The sequence below is a fragment of the Priapulus caudatus genome, unplaced genomic scaffold, assembly GCF_000485595.1.
Source record: "Priapulus caudatus unplaced genomic scaffold, Priapulus_caudatus-5.0.1 Scaffold170, whole genome shotgun sequence".
NCBI classification, from domain to species: Eukaryota; Metazoa; Priapulida; class Priapulimorpha; order Priapulimorphida; family Priapulidae; genus Priapulus; species Priapulus caudatus.
Window position 1 is genome coordinate 520,537 of NW_014577231.1, and position 18,187 is coordinate 538,723.

An 18,187-nucleotide genomic window follows, 5' to 3' on the forward strand; every position below is an offset into this window, starting at 1 on the left:
ATCATTTGCTGTACGAACCCGTATAGTGCAAAGGACCGCCAAAGCCAATACTTAAAACACACCAGCAACCAGCGAAGGAGACGGAACGAGCGGTATGTAGTAATTTCATTTCTCCTACGTCACCAGTCCTTGCTGCTAGGTAATTGCAAAGGGCCGCAAAACCAATACTAAAGACTACCACGCCAGAGGAACGGTAGGAACCGAGGATTGCAAGAGCAGGAGGGAAAGCCAGACAGTAGAAGATACCAAAGAACACTCTGAGAGGTTACGGGGCACGCGCGTTACTGGTGCGCTAACAACAGGAGCCCTTATTACCTTTAAAACAAATAATACTTGACGGTTAGCTCATAACAAGTTTTATTTTAAGAAAATAGTTAACCGGGGTTTCCAAACTTTCTTTTTGGGCGCCCTAACAAGTGAGGGGCTTTCCGAAAACATACCATCATTTTTCTTGCTTTTATAATTCAAGAAAAAGGTTCTCAATCCTCGACAAAGTCCCTCGCGTCCGAATAACCCACAATGAAACCTCTATCTAGTCTGTCTGTAGGGTTAATAACCGTGGAGTGCTTTCCTGTCACTGGTCCAAAACCTTCAAACCGTCGCCGTCAAACCATCAAACTCGCCGGAAAATCCGCTGAACAAACCAGTTAATTCGCCTCAATCTTCACGAGCAATTCAGCACTCTACTGCCACCGAGTGCTGCCACTCAGACAGAAAAACCTATCGATATTTCTTGCCCTCACCTCAATGATTCGTCATAGCCTGCTTGTTTCCGGGGTTTGGTTATTTGCTGACAAGCGAAACTCGAAAATCAATACTAAAACAGAGCATAACTCTATAATTATATAGCATTACCAGCTATTCGATATTATATTATTGCCAGTATATCTTTAAATTTCTCACTTCCGTGTGATTTTAGCTTTCGCAGAGTGATTTTTTGATTCTCTTCGAGTTGCCTGGCGGCAATCTCAGAATTGCACCAATTAAGTGTTTACCATTCCAAAGACATTAATTTCATTTTCTGATTCAATTACAAAATTTCTTAATTACAATGTGTAGTATATGTGATCGGGCCTTGCTTCGTTCAGCATTGATTCGTACGGCATTGTTGTTGTTGATCATTGTAAATATGTATTTTTTACATATATATTATATAATATATAGTTATATGTAATATATAACATTAATATATTATACAATTTACAATCGTATATGATCGTCAATGCGTTGGGCTTCAGTTTGCATTGGTTCGCCGTTCAGCATGTGTTTCGTGCATTAGTGTGTTTGTGGCGCGCTCGAGAGTTTGTTTCAAAGCCCCCATTTTTGTGTTCCTCCACCCTAGAGCCCATTTTGAGATACTTGCGTCCTCGCATATAGATATCAACCTTTATTGTCTGCATCATTTGTACGGCATTGTTTGTATGCGACACAGACCCATCTCGCTGGCTGCTGTCCGCTAAGTCATAGTCTTTCACGCATTTGATTTTAAAATGAGCCATTGTGATACTCATGCGAGGCATTTATATTGTTTCATGTCTGCCCCTGTGCAGGATTGTTTGCAAACGCAGTTTTTGATTACTTGAAGTTGCATTCGTCTACTCAGTGTTTGCTATCATTTGTTTTCCGGGATTGTTAATGTCAATTGTTTTTGTCGCGCACTGACATTGCTGCCGTGGTGCAGGCACGTTTGTTTTTCGGCACTTTTAAATTTTGATGTTGGTTCGTCACCCCTAGCGCATGCTCGTCTATCGCAACGCCCAATATAGTTTCTAAATGCCATTGTTTGTCTCCAACATTTCATTTTGTGGGATCACCAGAGAAATAACACAGCATGTGTGTTCCAACGCGATTGTTATATAGTGCCAATTTGCTTTTTTTGTGGTGATTGATTTTGTTTAATCAAGAGGCCTTGAAATGAAGAAGTCCAACCACATTCGTACCCCTGTGCATCATCTGTTGGTTTGATTAGCTTGCTTTTTTTGCAGACCGCCGAGGCCTCCCCTCTCGCAACACCTCGCTCCCCCCCTCTCTCTCTCCGCTCTCGCACCAAAACACACGGTATCTTGCAACCGACGACGCGCGTCGCCCTTCAGGGTGCGGCGCACATAATACTGTGATGCACGCTCTACATTACAGATATCATACATATATACTTTTCCTATATTTTACTATAAATTGGGCGTAATTAAAGCGCCACATTGCGATTTTCAACCGCTAAATTATCTCAGTACCTAGACTAGCACAAATACTTCGTGTCACTGCATAATAATATCTCTATGGCAAATAAACCTTCTAGCTTCTCCATTTCACTGGCCGTGTCTTTTAAAAAGCGCTACTATTCTTTTTGACATACCTCCACATTGTTTGGTTGACAGTTTTGTCAGTTTTCCCCACATCTCCACAGCAACGCTCGCAGCTGTCTGCCCGCGGTACCAGCCGGTTATACGGGCCGCAGCCAACGATAAAAAATCTGAAGTCATCCGTCACCACCTTCGATGTATATGTTGTCTTGAAAATTTATGCGTTGGCCGGCCTGATTACCTATTTTCCGCACCTCCTTTCTTGTTCGGGAACGCGCGTCAAATCGGGTAGGAAACTAGAGTTCTATTTGTCATCAAGGCAGTGTGATTCATCATGCCTCGAATTATTGCTAGCTCTCGTACTGGAGAAATTCAGCACGTTTGGATGCGCACCTGTGCGCTTTTAAGACGGAGAGCGCTACAATGGCTGAACATTGAAAAAACATGTTGTAGTCATTCAGTGAATTGTAAATTTACGAGATTACATTACTTCTTGAATAATTCTTCTGCATGTATTTATTACTTCAGCTGTCTTCCTTGATAATGCTATAACCAACCGCCTTGTTCCTAGATGTCCCTACGCTGATAGTGACGGTCTGAAAATCTGCGTTTCTTTTTGCCGCAAAACCCGACTCGAGATAGATAGTGGCTGCCTACATCGAGCCTTGCTCTTCTTCTGTTCTGGCGATTAGTGCTTTCCGGGCGATAACCATTTCAGGACGCTGTTTTCTTGTAGTTACTCTATTTTGAACACAATTAGAAATTTTTTTCCTATTTATCTATTTCATTTTTTTCGCAATTTTCCATATATATTGTGAATTTGCTGGTCCCAGAGCCACTTTACGGTTTCCACAAAATCCGTTTAAGTCTGGGTCTTTGTGTGCCCGTTATTTACTCAACTATTTATTTTGTCGTTGTATTCACAGACTGCTTCTCTATTCAGCGTACGCTTTAGCAGATGGTGGTAAGCGTTATTTCCGGCGACCAACGCGTTATGGCCCTTGTATTTTATATTTCTAGTGTTTCAATTATCGGTAGACTTTTGGTTACTAACCTAATAATTCTGTTGAAATCCACATAAAGTATAATTCGCTGTCAACATAAACGGGGCAGAGAGCTTTATTTTAAGTGTCGGACAATATTACTTTGGCTGCTTATTGTGCATGGTTTCAGCATTTGCACATGTTTGGTTCGTTTCTTACCCTTATTAAATTTGATTTTGGTTGTGTTTATTGTGTGTTGTTATTGTGTATTATTATTAGCTCCCTATTTCCCAATCAAGAGTAAAGTGTGGTTGATTTGTGACTTTAAACGAGAGTTTAAAACGGGAATAAGTTGCGCTAATTTTTTCGTGGTGTTGTTTTTAAAAAAAAAAAAAACTAGCGCGATTGCATTATTTTTAATCTCTTCTCCCTCATGTCGGTGGTGGTGTCTGCGAGTCTTTAGAATAATTGTTGGTTATGGTATTGGCATTACAGCCGTGCGCAGTCTTTTTGGCTCTTTAGAATAAGGCTATATAAAGTAAAACCTAGACATCTTTGATTCAATTGAATAACCAATATGACGGATGAGATACTAGAGTTATATCATACGGAAAAACAGTGGTAATTAGTGTGTATTGCACGGATACATTAATTCTACTTGCCTGCGAGTCTAGAATAATTTTCAAATGGTATCATACGCCAATAGAGTCTCAGGAATTTCTTGTCTTGCTCGCTTAAACTCATGACAAGGATTGTCAAATGATAACGTACTGGCGCAACAGGTCGAGATGATAGTTCGGACATTGCTTCCTAAACCTTCTCTCTTATAATACTCGGATCCATATCAACACTCGAATTCAAGTCTGCACGCATCTAACTAAACTGTAGTGTGGTGCTTTTTTCGTGAATGGTTCGTGGTGTTCGTTGCCCACTTATGATAAATTTAATGGTTACTATTGGACGGGTGCTTTGCGCCGCGCTTAGTCATAGGGGGCGCGTGACATTTTCCGCAGAGCGAAAGTGTAGGGGCAGCGCGAGGTCTATGCCTCTATTGTCTTCCTATCTTCTTTCCTTGCACGGGCTAAGCCGTCGATCTGTATGTGCGATGCGCTGTCTCCAGTTAGAGTTTTCTACCTAGTGCGCGAGACTCAGTTACTAATTGTAGTAACAGACCAAATTTGGAATATGGACATCAATTATCAGCCTCCAAGTGGGTGACGGAAACGATAGCACAAGATGCCTTACCCGGGTTGTAGGAGTGGCGAAGTGATTCGAGGTGCGTTTTGATGTGGGAAGGGGTTAGGAGCCGATATGCTCCGCCTAGGGTATCGTTTTGACAAGCGCTTGGTCTTGTTCTAGAGAGCAAAGTAATTCTGCTTATGCCGTAATACATCAACTTATTCTTCGACTCGCAGGCAAGATAGACATAATCGTAGTCGTGAATAGCACTATTTCCATGGTTTTCTCTGTACCTCTAGGTATTATCGCTCTTGATTAATAGCGTACTCTAGCTGAGTATTGGCTTCGTAACTTCCCCTCCACAGGCCTCACGGCACCTCGCCAATATTCACTATCCTTCTTCGGCTTTGCGGAGTTAAGAAAGGTGCTTCGTGAGAGTTCGGTTTTTCGCCGATAACTTTCTGCATGAACGGCGTTTATGTTATCACGGTTGACTTTCGGGGGCATCGCCTTTCTGCCATTATCTGCCATTATCTTTCCTTGCACGGCTATGCGCCGTCCATGATGGAGCCGCAATTTTTCTAAAGTAGAGTCTCTACAAGCGCAGCTCAGTTACTATATGGTGTAGTAAGAGTACCAATTTGGGCATATATGCATCAATTATATCGCATCCAAGTCTGGCGACGGCAAAAACGATAGCCGTAGGACCGCAAAACGGCGAGACATGATAGTGATATTGTGCATGCGAGAGGCGGCGTGAGCTGGTGGAGGCGTGATCACGCTCAAGATCTCGGCTGTAGGAGTATCGTAGAGACAACGGTTGGTTTATTTTAGGAGAGCCCAAAGACTGCGTTTAGAATGAATGAAACTTAGTTCTGAACGATACAAAGTTTAGAATAAATTGCGCATTTTCCGCGTTTTCCCCGTTTGTGACACTGCTCTAGTGGTTTTTGTTGCAATATTGGCTCGGTCACATTCCTGCGTTGCCGCGATCGATATCGGGTTTCGTGTTGCCTATGTGGGAGCGTCGGAATAGTGTGGGCGTAGGCCCCAGCGCAGACCCAAGACCGCGAGGAGCAGAGGCCAGAAGCCGGAGAGCGGCGCCGAGAGGAGGGAGAAGAGAGAGGAGCGGGGAGAGAGAGAGGAAGAGAGAGAGGGAGAAGAGAGAGATGAGGAAGTGTACATGAGAGAGAGGATGAGAGAGAGGGGCGAGAGCAGACGGTAGTGGCTAGCCAGAGCGCAGGCCAGCTGCTCGGGAGGAGACGGAGAGAGAGAGGAGAGAGAGAAGACAGGAGTAATAGAAGGGAAAGCGTTATGTTGGGATATTGTACTTGTGGTTGCGTTTGCGTTTGTACATGGTGCGTTTGACTCGCGCAGCCACAGGCGCATCAGTAGCTGATTAGCAAGCTTTAGATTTCCGCACATTTTTGTGTTGTTTAAGCCACTAGGAAAAGAACCGGCGAGGCAGGAAATCAACGTGATTTCAGTGCCACGGCCAGCCCGTGCCCGTGGCCATTTACTGAAGGCTCAATACGAGCGCCTGCTAACAGCCCCTAACCGTACAGCCTTATACATACGGCGCCAGAGGCTGTCTTGTGTGTAGTTGAGATACAGCTCGGCCTCGTATCGTCCAAAACTATGCTTCACTTTTGCCTCTGTTGACTAAAAGCCGGATTTTTTGAAGAACCGTTTGGCGTTTTCTTTTTTTTTTGTAGCACCAACGAAGTTACTGAGTACGAGAAGCTGAAAGTAGAAAGGCAGAAGATAGAGCAACCAAGAACAAGAACAATTGGTAGGATCCAGGAATATGGATCCAAGCCCCTAGATGCTGGGGAGCTTAAGATGCATCTGAGCGAGGACTCAGAGTGAAGATGGATGAGACGTGGCCGGAGAATGTCCTAATGAAGATGCGGGACGCGCGACATGGCGAAGCGAGAGAGGAGAGAGACGAGAGTAAGGGGAGTGGAGCTAAGAAAGGGAATTGTGTGTGCGTTGTGCGGCATCTACGCGTGTTGTTTTCATTGTTAAAACTCTACGAGTGGTCGTGGCGTGGTGCCGTGCATGCGTCTGGTTAGAGCAGTAGTACCTGAAAAATGTGTATTTAATCGTTATTTGGTTGAAATTGAATTTTGCTTGGTTCCTCGTGAGTGATGTTGTGTTTTTTTCTTTCCGTGCGGCCCGCTCGATGTACGATTCGTGTGTTAATTTAGCGCTAAATGCTGGCTACTTATTGCTGTTGTGGTGTCTAGTAAAATTGTTTGAAATGATATGANCACCCACCCCCTGCAATAACGCTCCCATTACCTCACCGCCTACCAACTCATTTACCCCCCTTTCTGAGGTCACAGGCGGCCCTATACAAGCACCTACCAATCTGCTGTATATGTTGCCTGACCTGTACATTCAGCATTATCCTCAGCCTCGTACCTTACTTGCAACCTGTCACCATACACTCTATATGTAGATCCTCCATTTTTACAATCACTCTTTTGGGGCGGTCCCCTGGCTATACCAACGGGGACCTGCCAGAATCGCACTCCTTCTATAAGTCCTATAGTGTGACACCCTATAACTCCCAATACCTAAGATATATGGTACTCGCTAGTTCGTCTACCTTCTCCAAGCACTCTCGGGCTGCCGTCCTACTTATGAATAATAGACATTTTTATAGAGATTGAGCACCAAGACAACGCACGAAAGCAATTTTATTTTGCCTAGAAAAATCCTGTCGCACGCGGACGACCGACGACTGTTAAAAACGAGCCCTGCGAAAGGGTTGTCCATCGAACAGTGCATTCTCATTAGCTACTGAAACAAGTTGGCTAGAATAGAGACTCATCAGGGCCTCCGCGACTCCATTACACCACCCATGACCAACTGCTACTGACAGAAAACTACCCAAGCCACCACTCGCTCGAACCGGCCGCTTTTGATGACACATCCGCGTCACCTCACACAGACCTTGGCCTGCGCCATTTCAACCACATTTATAGCGCGACTAGCGCGCACAACATGCACACATTTACCTGGGCGCGCCTGGAAGCGCGAGCGCCGATTCGGGCCGCCCGCTTAAAAATAAACGCTGTACTCTCGCTATCAGTTAATAGAATACAACAAGTATGCATTGGCATTCTACACAAGTCAAACACATATTCTAGTAAGATTTGAATTTCCATTTAAACAGAAAACTTTTTGTCGCACATTAAATGTACCTCCCGCGCCAACAAAAGTTGAGTGATCGTTAGTTTTCGCGGGCCTCTCGTGTCGGTTTCGTGCGATCGATATTAGCTCGCGTCAGCCCACACAACACAGCGAGCATCCAGCGGGGCACCGAGCGTGTAACACGTGACAGAGCAGCTCAGCAAACCTGAGCAGTCTCTACGATCGATTCGGATTTCTATTTTTTTTGTCAACCACCAACGCCAGCGTAAACATCGCCTAACCAGTAATCCCCGTACAGCCTTAGAGGGCAAACAGTGTCAACACTCCACAAGCCGCCCATCCTCAACAAAATTCATCATCCCGGCCTGTCCCCCGACCTCATGATTTTTAGTGGGCTAGGTAGGTTAGGGTCATTTTTTGCTCGTGTGTGCCGGCACTAATCAGCTTATTTAAGTCTGGCCTCAATTCTGCAACACCCACATCTCTGTTTCAGTCTAACTATAAAAAAAAAAATATGAAACCAAAAATGTCAAACAAAACTTTCGGGTCGCGGCTATTTTCGTGGATCGGTCGGAGGACAGCAAACATAATTTTTTAAGGATGGCCTAGCATACGATTCTCGCTCATATCATTCGCCATCGACCGGTAGGTACCCTGTCTCTACACTATGTTACCATTGCCTACATGTCAAGATAGAGTAACGCCGGTCTAGAACAATTTACATCATGTAAACTGGTATAGCGCTTGTTTTGTGGCAACACCTTCATATTTAATTTTTGCAAATCTTCGGAGCGCAAGCAAAAGTTTTTGCTGTTTTATGGCCTATAAGAGCACAAACTCACAGTAATTTTTTCTGCTGGAGTAATCACTATCACGCACGCTAACATATGACATCTAATTTGTCTACATAATTAATATACATTTTTTTGATTGATATGAGAGATGTTAATTTTTAATTCAGCTAGCTACACAGCTCCATTCAACCAGANCGTACCGGTCACCTGGCGTTATATTTCGTACCTTATCTGGCGTTCTCCACTCCTTTCTTCTCTTTCTCGCAGCTCCCCACGCGTCTGTTCTCTCTCTCTCCTCTCTCTCTCGCTCGCTCGCCGCCACGGAGCTTAATTAAGTATCTATATCATGCTCAATGCTTCCGCAGCACCGGGACACAGAAGCATGCACTTGCAGCGTTCAATAAAAAGTGAATGCTAAATAAATACAAAATCTTATGTTACTACGAAAGGTCACACGCGGCGCAAAAAACTCCCGAAGCCAGTTTGTTGACTATAGGCACTTTGCCGTGCGCGGCCGCACCTCGTGGTGCCGGGGAGGAGGGAGCGCTGAATGTCTCGCTCCGCGGCTCTTTCGTAAAAAACATGTGATATATATCATTTGTGTGTCAGTGTGGCGGGTGATAAAAATGAATAGCGCATTAGTACGTGTAAAAACTGCCACGCCACGCAGCAGTGCTCGCACGACGTGCCGTCGCACGGGCAGCCGCGCGGGTCAAGAGGTTGATAAAACCTCGCACGTACGAGGCCAGGCGCTTTTGGAGATAGATGCATCTAGCGGCTGCCAGCCCACGTGGAGCGCCGTTACCGTCTTCGTTCAAACCTCTGTGATAGACGTAACGCTATACTCGGCAGAAGCGGCACGTTCATCGCGTAGCGGCCAGGATGAGCGGATCGCGTCTATTGCTGATTTGACAGATTTACTTGTAGTGAGCACACGTCTTAGCCATGAGCCTGGCCACCCAAAAAGTTTAGGGGCCGTTTGGAGATGGCCTCATAGCGTCCGATCCGAAATGTCGCGTTGGATGCGCCGCGTTTTCAGACCCTGCTCTTCAGATATTCTGTCTATAGGGGACAAAAGGGGGCGGCGTATTTCGCGTTGGGGCGCGCGCTCCGCCGCGAGCTGTGCGCTGCGGCAAAATACCGGGGCCGCAAGTCGCTACTAGGCATATACTTGAAGCCAACCCATGGGCTTAAGCATAAATGCATAATAAAACTAGAAAGGGCCAGTTGTCGCCACACTTACATGTATTCCCCCGTGTTTCCCCAAGATGTGTAGTATCGAAGATTTGGTCGCGCTAGCGTCAATTAGGAGCAGTTATAGAGCTGAAGCGGAAATATGATGAAGGTCAAGGTCAAGGTCAAGCGTCAAATAAGGTTGCGAGTTGACTCTGGTTTCGGTACGCCGACACACCTTCTCCCAAGATGTGTAAGGTATACAAGTTGGTCGCGCCTAGGTCAATTAGGGGCCGAGTTATAGAGTGAGGGAAATATTGATCAAGGTCCAAGGTCAAGGTTCAAATAAGCGGCCGCAGTGACCTTTGTTTTGGTACGCGACACACATTCTCCCAGGCATGTGCAAGTTTTACGCAAGTTTGGTAGCGCTAGGTCAATTAGGGGCCCGAGTTAGTTTGAGCGGAGGGGAAATATAATCAAGCGTCAAGGGTAAAGAGTCAAATAAAGGTCGTTAGGGACCTGGTTTTGGTATGCGACACACTTTTTCCCCAAGATGTGTAAGTACAAGTTTTGTGACGTAGGTCAATTAGGGCGAGTTATAGAAAGGCAGAACTTTAGGAAATATGATCTAAGGTCAAGGTAAAGGTCAATAAGCGTTCGTATGTGACCTGCGTTTGTTAGCGCTGGTTCATTTAAGGGCCGGAGGTTTAGAGAGCAGAAGGGAAATATGATCAAGGTCAAAGTAAAGTTCAATGATGTCGCAGCTGCACTGTTTTTGTACGGTTGCCTCACCTTCCTCCCCAAGATGTGAAGTTTACCATAGTTTGGCTAGCGCTAGTCAATTAGGGGCCGAGTTAGAGAGCCGGAAGGGAAATATGATTCAAGGTCAATAAAGGTCGCAGTGACCTGGTTGGTACAAGCTTTAGTAGGCTAGCGTCAATTTAGGGCCGCGAATTAAAGCGCTCCACAAGACATCCGAAACGCTATTTCTCCAGTACTAGACTAGCAAATACTTTCGTGTCAGCATAATCACATCCTTATGACAATTAAACCTCTAGTTGCCTCCCATTTTCACGCGCGTTTGCTTTAAAACCCACAAGAAGAGGCTGACGAAACTGGCATTCTGCGCGCATAACGCCGACTGGTTTCCCAAACAAAATAGCCTCGAAGTGGTGACGATGACGGTCACATGTTTTTATCTTGCTGCGCCGCTACCGCGTCGCGGCCACGCTGCCCACGGTTGCTTGGAGATTGGTGAAACTGTCAACAACATCGCGAGGGATCTTCAACAACATTGGATGTCTTTTCAAAATACCTTTTATAAGACAACGCGCAGTGAAATGGATAGGAAAATAAAAAAAAAAAAAAAAAAAAAAAAAACAGGGAAAAAATAGAGTTTATTTTGGCCATAAGGTTAGTATGTTATATGCATGACACCAAGTTTTGCTCGGGGAACCATCGTCTACGAAGCTCCGGTCTCCTGACCGGCACTTTTTCCCTCATAATTACCTGAAATACTACGGTTAGCGCAAACGCGCAGTTTAAACAGAGTTTGCAAACTGGGAGCGCAAATACGACCGTTCCTCAACGTAGACGGGGGTATCCAAAACATCCAGGAGAGACCGGATACACAATGATGGCCTAATTGAGCTTGCCGGGCAAAAAAAAAAAAAGATGCGTTGTTCCCGACCGCCGATAGCGGTTAAGCCGCGCACTTCCGCGGGACTGCGCGACGCGGCCGGGAATGCTGCTATGCGTAAGCCTCCCGCTATACGCATTCGCGCGCCGAAGGAAGGCGGGCGCGCGAATGCGTATAGCGGCAGGCGTAACATCGCGGAGTTTCGGCAAACGTACATCGGTCTCGGCATACATCGGCTTTCGAGGCGCGGGGTTTTCCGATTATGGATTTGACACGGTTGACATCCTCGCGTCGTACCGTCACACTTGCGTATTTCCTCCTTATCTGAGCGTTTCTCCCACTATTCTTCTCTCTTTCTCAGCACTCCCGCAGTCTGTCTTCTCTCTCTCCTCTCTTCTACGCTCTCCGCCTCGCTCTGCGCACGGGTTATTTTGTGTTCAGTCGGCAGCGTGTTGGTACGATTTAGCATACGTGTAAAACTTCACGGCCACGCCAGCCCAGTTGCTCGCACGACGTGCCGTCGGCACCCCGGCAACCCGGCGCGCGGGGTCAGAGGACTATCAAATTGCATATTGCTATCGTTGCGATCTTACTTTCAACTCGACAGGATTTTCAGTGTAACAATGGATCAAATCAGCGTCATGATGCCAAACATGAGAGCATGGGGGGTAATAACACCTCTGATAACACACATACGCGCTGGTTGCGTGTTCACAACATAACCCATCTGAGTGCTAAAACAACCATCATCACGGCGTACTAAGCATAGGCTACGAGAATGACAGTGCCACGTCACGATTTCGAGCGTAACTGAGTGCGCACGATAACTCGGCGAACAATCTTTGCCCTACACTAAAGTGATTAGCTTACTAGCCAGCGTGTCGAACTGTCGATCGCGCGCCCAGTCTCAGCCGCATTCGCCACCAGTGGTCTGAAATATCTGCCTGGCAATCCTCCAGAGAGCCTTCGTGGCGCGGCATCTTATGGGCGGCATATTACGAGAATAAAGTCAGAGCGTAAAATTCAAGAATTGAAAATCGCTTTTATACTTAGGAAAAACGTAAACGCGCGAAGCCCAAAAAAATACAATTTACGACCATTGGATTTATCTCGCCCTACGTGCAAAGTCGAAAAATCTTGTGCAAGCGCCAGAACTGCTCAATTGGACGATCTCGGGCTTTCTGTAACTACCAAAGGGATTTGCGTATATAGTTATAATATTTGGCGCAGCGAATTTGTCTCTAATTGCACCACCAGGTGCTTGCTGTTCCGCGCTTCGCCGCGTCATTACGGCGCTGCAGAACGTCTAGAGCGCATGAACTCCTCAACGTATTGATTCGCCAGCACGAACAAAAACTCGCCCACAGTCTAAGAAATCGATTTGCGCATGGCCGGCATGGAATGCAGCCGTGTTTTGTTATAACCGATCAAAGTTTATATCGCAGGGGTTATCGTGCGGGAGTGAGAGAACAAGTGACACCAGTGACAGGTGGACAGGTGAACAGGTGGCCAGTGACACCTGACACGCACGATAATCCAAAAGCTGTAATTGAATTCGTTCACTTTTCTTAAACATAGAAAAAGTGGACTTTTTTATTCAAGTAAGATATCTAGAAGCAATCTAAAACTGTATGTACTATAATCTAAACTAATCTGTACAATCTAAACTGTACTTTGCGGATGTAGCGGCAGCCATTGATCTATAGCATGGTGGTTTACTTGGACTTGGGGAGGAGAACAATGAAACGTCAAAACCTTGTCCAGAAACGCTCCCAGGAATTCTAGAGATTCCAAGACAAGTCTTTTTAACATAAGTCAAGTAACTAAAACTCTCTCTGAAGTTCTGAACTTGCTCAGTCGATGTAAAAAGAAAGTGGAAAATGAAAGAAATGAAGTTAAAAAACGAAACTTGAAATAACCATACCATCATTAACCATGAGTATATATTCTTGACAGTCTTGCAGCCGGATGAATTCGCGCGAATCGCTGCGCAAACGCCGCCTGGCGGCCCCAATCTAAACGACTTCGCCTGCCCCCATTCCATACCTTCAACGGGTTTACATAATATAAGGGCCAAGCAGGCAAGTTCGCTGAGTTGAGGCAGTTCCTGGCGATGACGACGGATTTCACTACCCACTGTAGGCTTGACATTGCTTGCAATGCCTCGTATAACTTTTTTTGGCCAAACTCGGCGGCGCATCGGTTTTGCTGTTAAAACGGATTTGCACTTTCTTCTTTGTTTTTTCTGTTGTGAGTGTAGATACATATGTCGTGCGCATAGCGGCAAACGAACGCGAAGGCTATAGAGCATAGCTAGACTGCTACCTGTTCGGCCACTTTACTCCGCATATTCGCTACACTCACGTTAGCGTACGCGTGTGGAACTGTCGACCGGGTACCAGTCCTATATGCCACATGGAATTGAGTTGCCATGCGCGTCTTATTGTTAATAACCATTGGAAAAGTTTCTTATTGTTCGTCGTTTTGATTCTCGTTACAATTAATGGACGTAGACCGCCAAGCTAATGAATTTTTTTTCATCGGAAGGTCATTAATTAAAAGGAAAGTCGAATTTTGTTATGGAGGCAGACTAACGACTATAAATAAGTATTGTAACAAGCGTAGATGCAGCTTTACAACATTTGTTTACATACGCGGCAGGTGGTCGCGTAGCCGTGTTAACTGTTTATGTTCGAATCTATAATGTTGCAGTGCAGCCTTGATCTTGCAGTGGCAGATTTGCAGTCATCACTGATATGTACAGTCTTGTCGGGTATTTAATTACTATCATAGTGCGGGAAGTTTGACTTGCAAGTAGTTGCAGGAGGTTCTCCAACCCTGTGAACTCGCAAATCGGTAACTGAATTGCATGGACGGGGTGGGCCGCTTGCGGGTCGAAATTAACCTAGGCCTGCGCAGGCAGACCGCGTGCCGTTGGCATGCCCGTGCTAAGGGGCGTCTGGGGCATGCCACCCAGAAAATTTAAAATATTTAAAGCTTTTCTGCAATCTGAGGATACTGTGGGCCATATTCTCATGTCTGATTGACACTATGCTCACCCTAGGACTCAACCCTAGCAAGTACAAGTTAGGATTTCAAAACACTTTTCATGACTTTTCAGGAGCGTACACAGTTTAGGTTACTATAGTAGGTAATCACATGTATTAAAACACAGGTAAGAATTGCCATTCTCACGTCACGTCTCAATTTTCCGTGTTTTTGTATGTTTGCAATGCAACCATAATTTTTGGCTATTTGTCGAGTTCTGAAACATTCTTTGAAGTTCATTATGGCTATGCGTCTCCCGCCTCAAAGGCACATTGTGTTCAATTAAATAATCCGTATATTCTCATTTCTGCGTCAAGACAGTACAATTCGTCTATCTGCTGGCAAAGAAGCTTATATATTGGGTGTAGATTCCACTGCACCCGCATAGCAGCTTGTGCTTGCTTGAGAGACTATGATGCCTCTGGCAGTCACCCTTCCTCCGTGCCCCACTTTGCAAAGTCTATCTTGCATTACATGCAATAGCCATGATTACACTGAGGTTTTTGACTTCACAAGTACAGGCAATATTCTGTGTATATTCGCTTCCTGAATTTCTTGTAGATCGCGGCCAGTGTTTTTGGGATGGCAATGGCAATTGGCACGCCATCTCCACGTGTTAATCTCATTAGCAGACCAAACACGTGACACCTTGCAGACAAGGCGCCTTGGTCTTGACTAGGCTGTTATCCATTTACCGTAGAACATGCAGATACAAAATGCATAGAATTTAGAAACACATTTATAACACTGAGCGGATGGTAGGGGGTGGGGCGGGTGCAAAACTAAGTAATTTGCCAGAGCTGCAATTTCCAATTAAACGGACTCGCGCAGTGACGGGCTATTAATACTGTGCTGCATCAACACTGGCACAACTCTTTGCGCGTGGCCATTTGAACCATTGCCAACGCGAAACATGCCCGAACAATCAGTGCAAATTGTGAATTAACCTTGCTCGCTGCGGAGTGCGGAAATTAAGCCTAGAAATCATAATAGGTGCGTTCACACTTTGGCGCGCAATTAGCGCCGGACTGCAAACCGCGGTTTTGCAGCCCGCTCGAAAACATGAGCTTTTTACAAGTGCTGAAACGCAATTAGCTCACTAAATCGCCGCTCCAATAAAGACCACTTCTGACTGCGCTAATTTTGGAATCAGCGCGCTTATTTGCACCGGCGTCGCAATTTAGCGAATATTCGCCTGTGTGAACAACGACACAATTAGCTCACTATTTAATCTCTGCTTATTAGGCGGGCGGGTAGCCAGCGCAGTTTTTATTGCTGTCGTAGAACGCGCCTAATGATTCCGCAGAATGCGGAATGGTTGGAGACCTGTGTTGTAGTGTACGGCAGTTGCTGTATACTGATCCATAGAACCTGATAGCTAGGTAGGAAGGTGTACTGGACTGTAAAATTAACCACTAATTTCATAATGGCTCTGTAATTTACAGAATGAATAAACCTGCAATGTTCCAATTATATTTATGATTACAGGTTATTTTACTGCCTACTAGGGCCTAAGAGTCCTAACATATTAATACGATGATATTGCGATGTATGTGTTTTGCTGCGCGTTTGTGACACTGTATTGCTTACGTATTCTCGGCGTTAGCTTAGTCACTCGACTGCGGGTACATCGAGGTGGAGCGAGTTCCAGTCTATATAGCCTTTGTCCTTCCAGCCGATTTCCATTACTGGCGAAGCCGTTCGCGAACGCCGAGCATTTTCGTCGTCTTTTCTGTGATTTTTCGCGTCACACAGCTTTGGTTACGGAAGAGCAGACATTATGTTTTTTATAACAAGTGAACATGTTCACGTCCCAAATGTCTACCCTCTGCTGTCCCCCACTAAAATTGCGGACTGTTCGCCTGGCCAGCTATGGATCCGGTAGCAGCCGGCCAATTCATCGGCACACTGGAATCCATAGCTTTGCCAGCGCTGCACTACTGTCGTTACGGCGACGTTTCCTGGCCTCGGTCGCGTTGCGCCTTGCCGAGAACGAACTGCGCGCAAGATATGCGCTTAGCGCTTCGGATCAACACCTCCTTTCGGCAACGCTTCTCTAGTATCCCGTCTCATCTGGATTTCCTGTCTTTGTCATGTTACCTGACTATGTGTACTGTGTAGTGCATGTCTGTCTGTGTGAATGAAATTGAATAAGAATGTGATTGGTTTCGTAGTCGAGTAAAATGAGATAAAAAAATGTGATGGAATGTAATTTGTTGACGATTTCTTAACATTGATAGTCTGATACTGGTGCCGAGTGCGCGCTGAATGCTGATGAACGATATTAGAGTCAGTGCATCAAAATTATGAAAATTTTAACAAAATCATGCTATGAAAAAGTAGCTCTGGCCAAGCCTAAAATAGCTCCCCTCTTTTTTTCATACAAAATCAGAAAAGAGCTCTCGTAAAATAAAAGTAATTTTTAGGCTGGTCGCGGGGGATACAATAATGCATAATAACAAGAGCATATGAACCTAAATATTCGGCTTCCTCCCCCCCACAAGCCTTCAGGATGATTAACATTAGACTAATGTTAATCATCCTGATGGCTCGATGTGGGGAGGAAGCCGCAGCGTCTAGTAGTCACCATTGCTGGCGTGGAGGTTATAGCAGCTTTAGCAAATGTCATGATAAAATCTGAAAACCATACATGTGCTGGTTTCATCTGAATACAGTAAACTTAACGCACGTATTTTCATGTACCATAGGGTTCATGTGCTCTTGTAAAAACCGTGAATTCCTAATTCTAACCGTAATTCTTAACCTTAATCCTAATGATAATCTCTAACCTTAATCTCTAAAGCTAACCCTAAACTCAAATTAATGACAAGAGCCGACGTCTGTATTACTATTAGTATTACTATTACTAATAATACTATTACTATTACTATTAGTATTAGTCAATTGGCAGCTAAATTAGTGATAGCAAATAAATATAAAATTCATACCTGTATACAGTGAATAAATTGTATAATTTAAATAAGGATATGAAATACCGCCTACCGGTATACAATCTGAATGAATCAATTTATTTATTATCGAAGACACTGTATGCTGTACTGTAGACAGTGTAGAGTACCTAGTCACTAGTGTAGTGAGTAGTGTATACAATTTTAAAGACGTTCCTGCGCCGCGAACACTTGACTCAGTTTCTTGAGATATTTCTGGGCAATTCCACGGTAACGGAATTACAATTCAGATAAATTTTTGTCTTAATTTTACCCACCATGGCTTAGTCCAACAGCTGAACTGATGAACTAAACTCTTATTAGTTCTGCTGATACCCCTGCTTTTTTGGAAAAAACACAGTTCAGAGAAATCCCTTACACGGGAGGGAGTGTGACCAAGAAAGTGTCGGTAACGGAATTACGGCAGAAAATAGGGTCTTATTTTTACCTCAACTTTCAGAGGGAGTTCTCTGAAATCTATAATAGGAGGTGTAGTATTCTGCTATCACACAATGATTGCTCTAATTGTTATGTTCAAACAGTTGCATTGTGGGAAGAGCTCTGGGAATAAATGGCTGACTAGCGAGGTTAACAAACATAATCTGTCGTGTACATTATTGGCCTAAGTGGTTAAATCCATAATCATCAGCAGTTATTACATTGGCGACGAGGATGGGATCCGAACCCACGCGGGCAAAGCCCAATGGATTGGGAGCTGTCCTAGTGCAAGAACAAGAGGGAGAGCCAATTGTCATTGCATACGCAAGCCGTAGTCTGAGTGCAGTGGAGAGACGCTATTCACAGACAGAGCGAGAAGCTCTGGCCCTTGTATGGGCATGCGAGAAATTCCATTCATACGTGTATGGTGTGAAATTCGACTTGGTGACGGACCACAAGCCGTTAGAGGTAATCTACTCGCCAAAGTCAAAACCATGTGCTCGGATCGAGAGATGGGTCCTCC

At 45.0% G+C, this 18,187-nt stretch overlaps 1 long non-coding RNA gene across 1 annotated transcript; it reads left to right on the forward strand.

Moving 5' to 3' along the window:
• The first annotated feature begins 9,989 nt into the window (after positions 1-9,989).
• LOC106806628 lies at positions 9,990-10,503 on the forward strand. The gene is made up of 3 exons (XR_001393568.1): positions 9,990-10,044; positions 10,303-10,333; positions 10,477-10,503. It is a non-coding gene; the product is annotated as an uncharacterized LOC106806628 (long non-coding RNA).
• Positions 10,504-18,187: the final 7,684 nt, after the last annotated feature.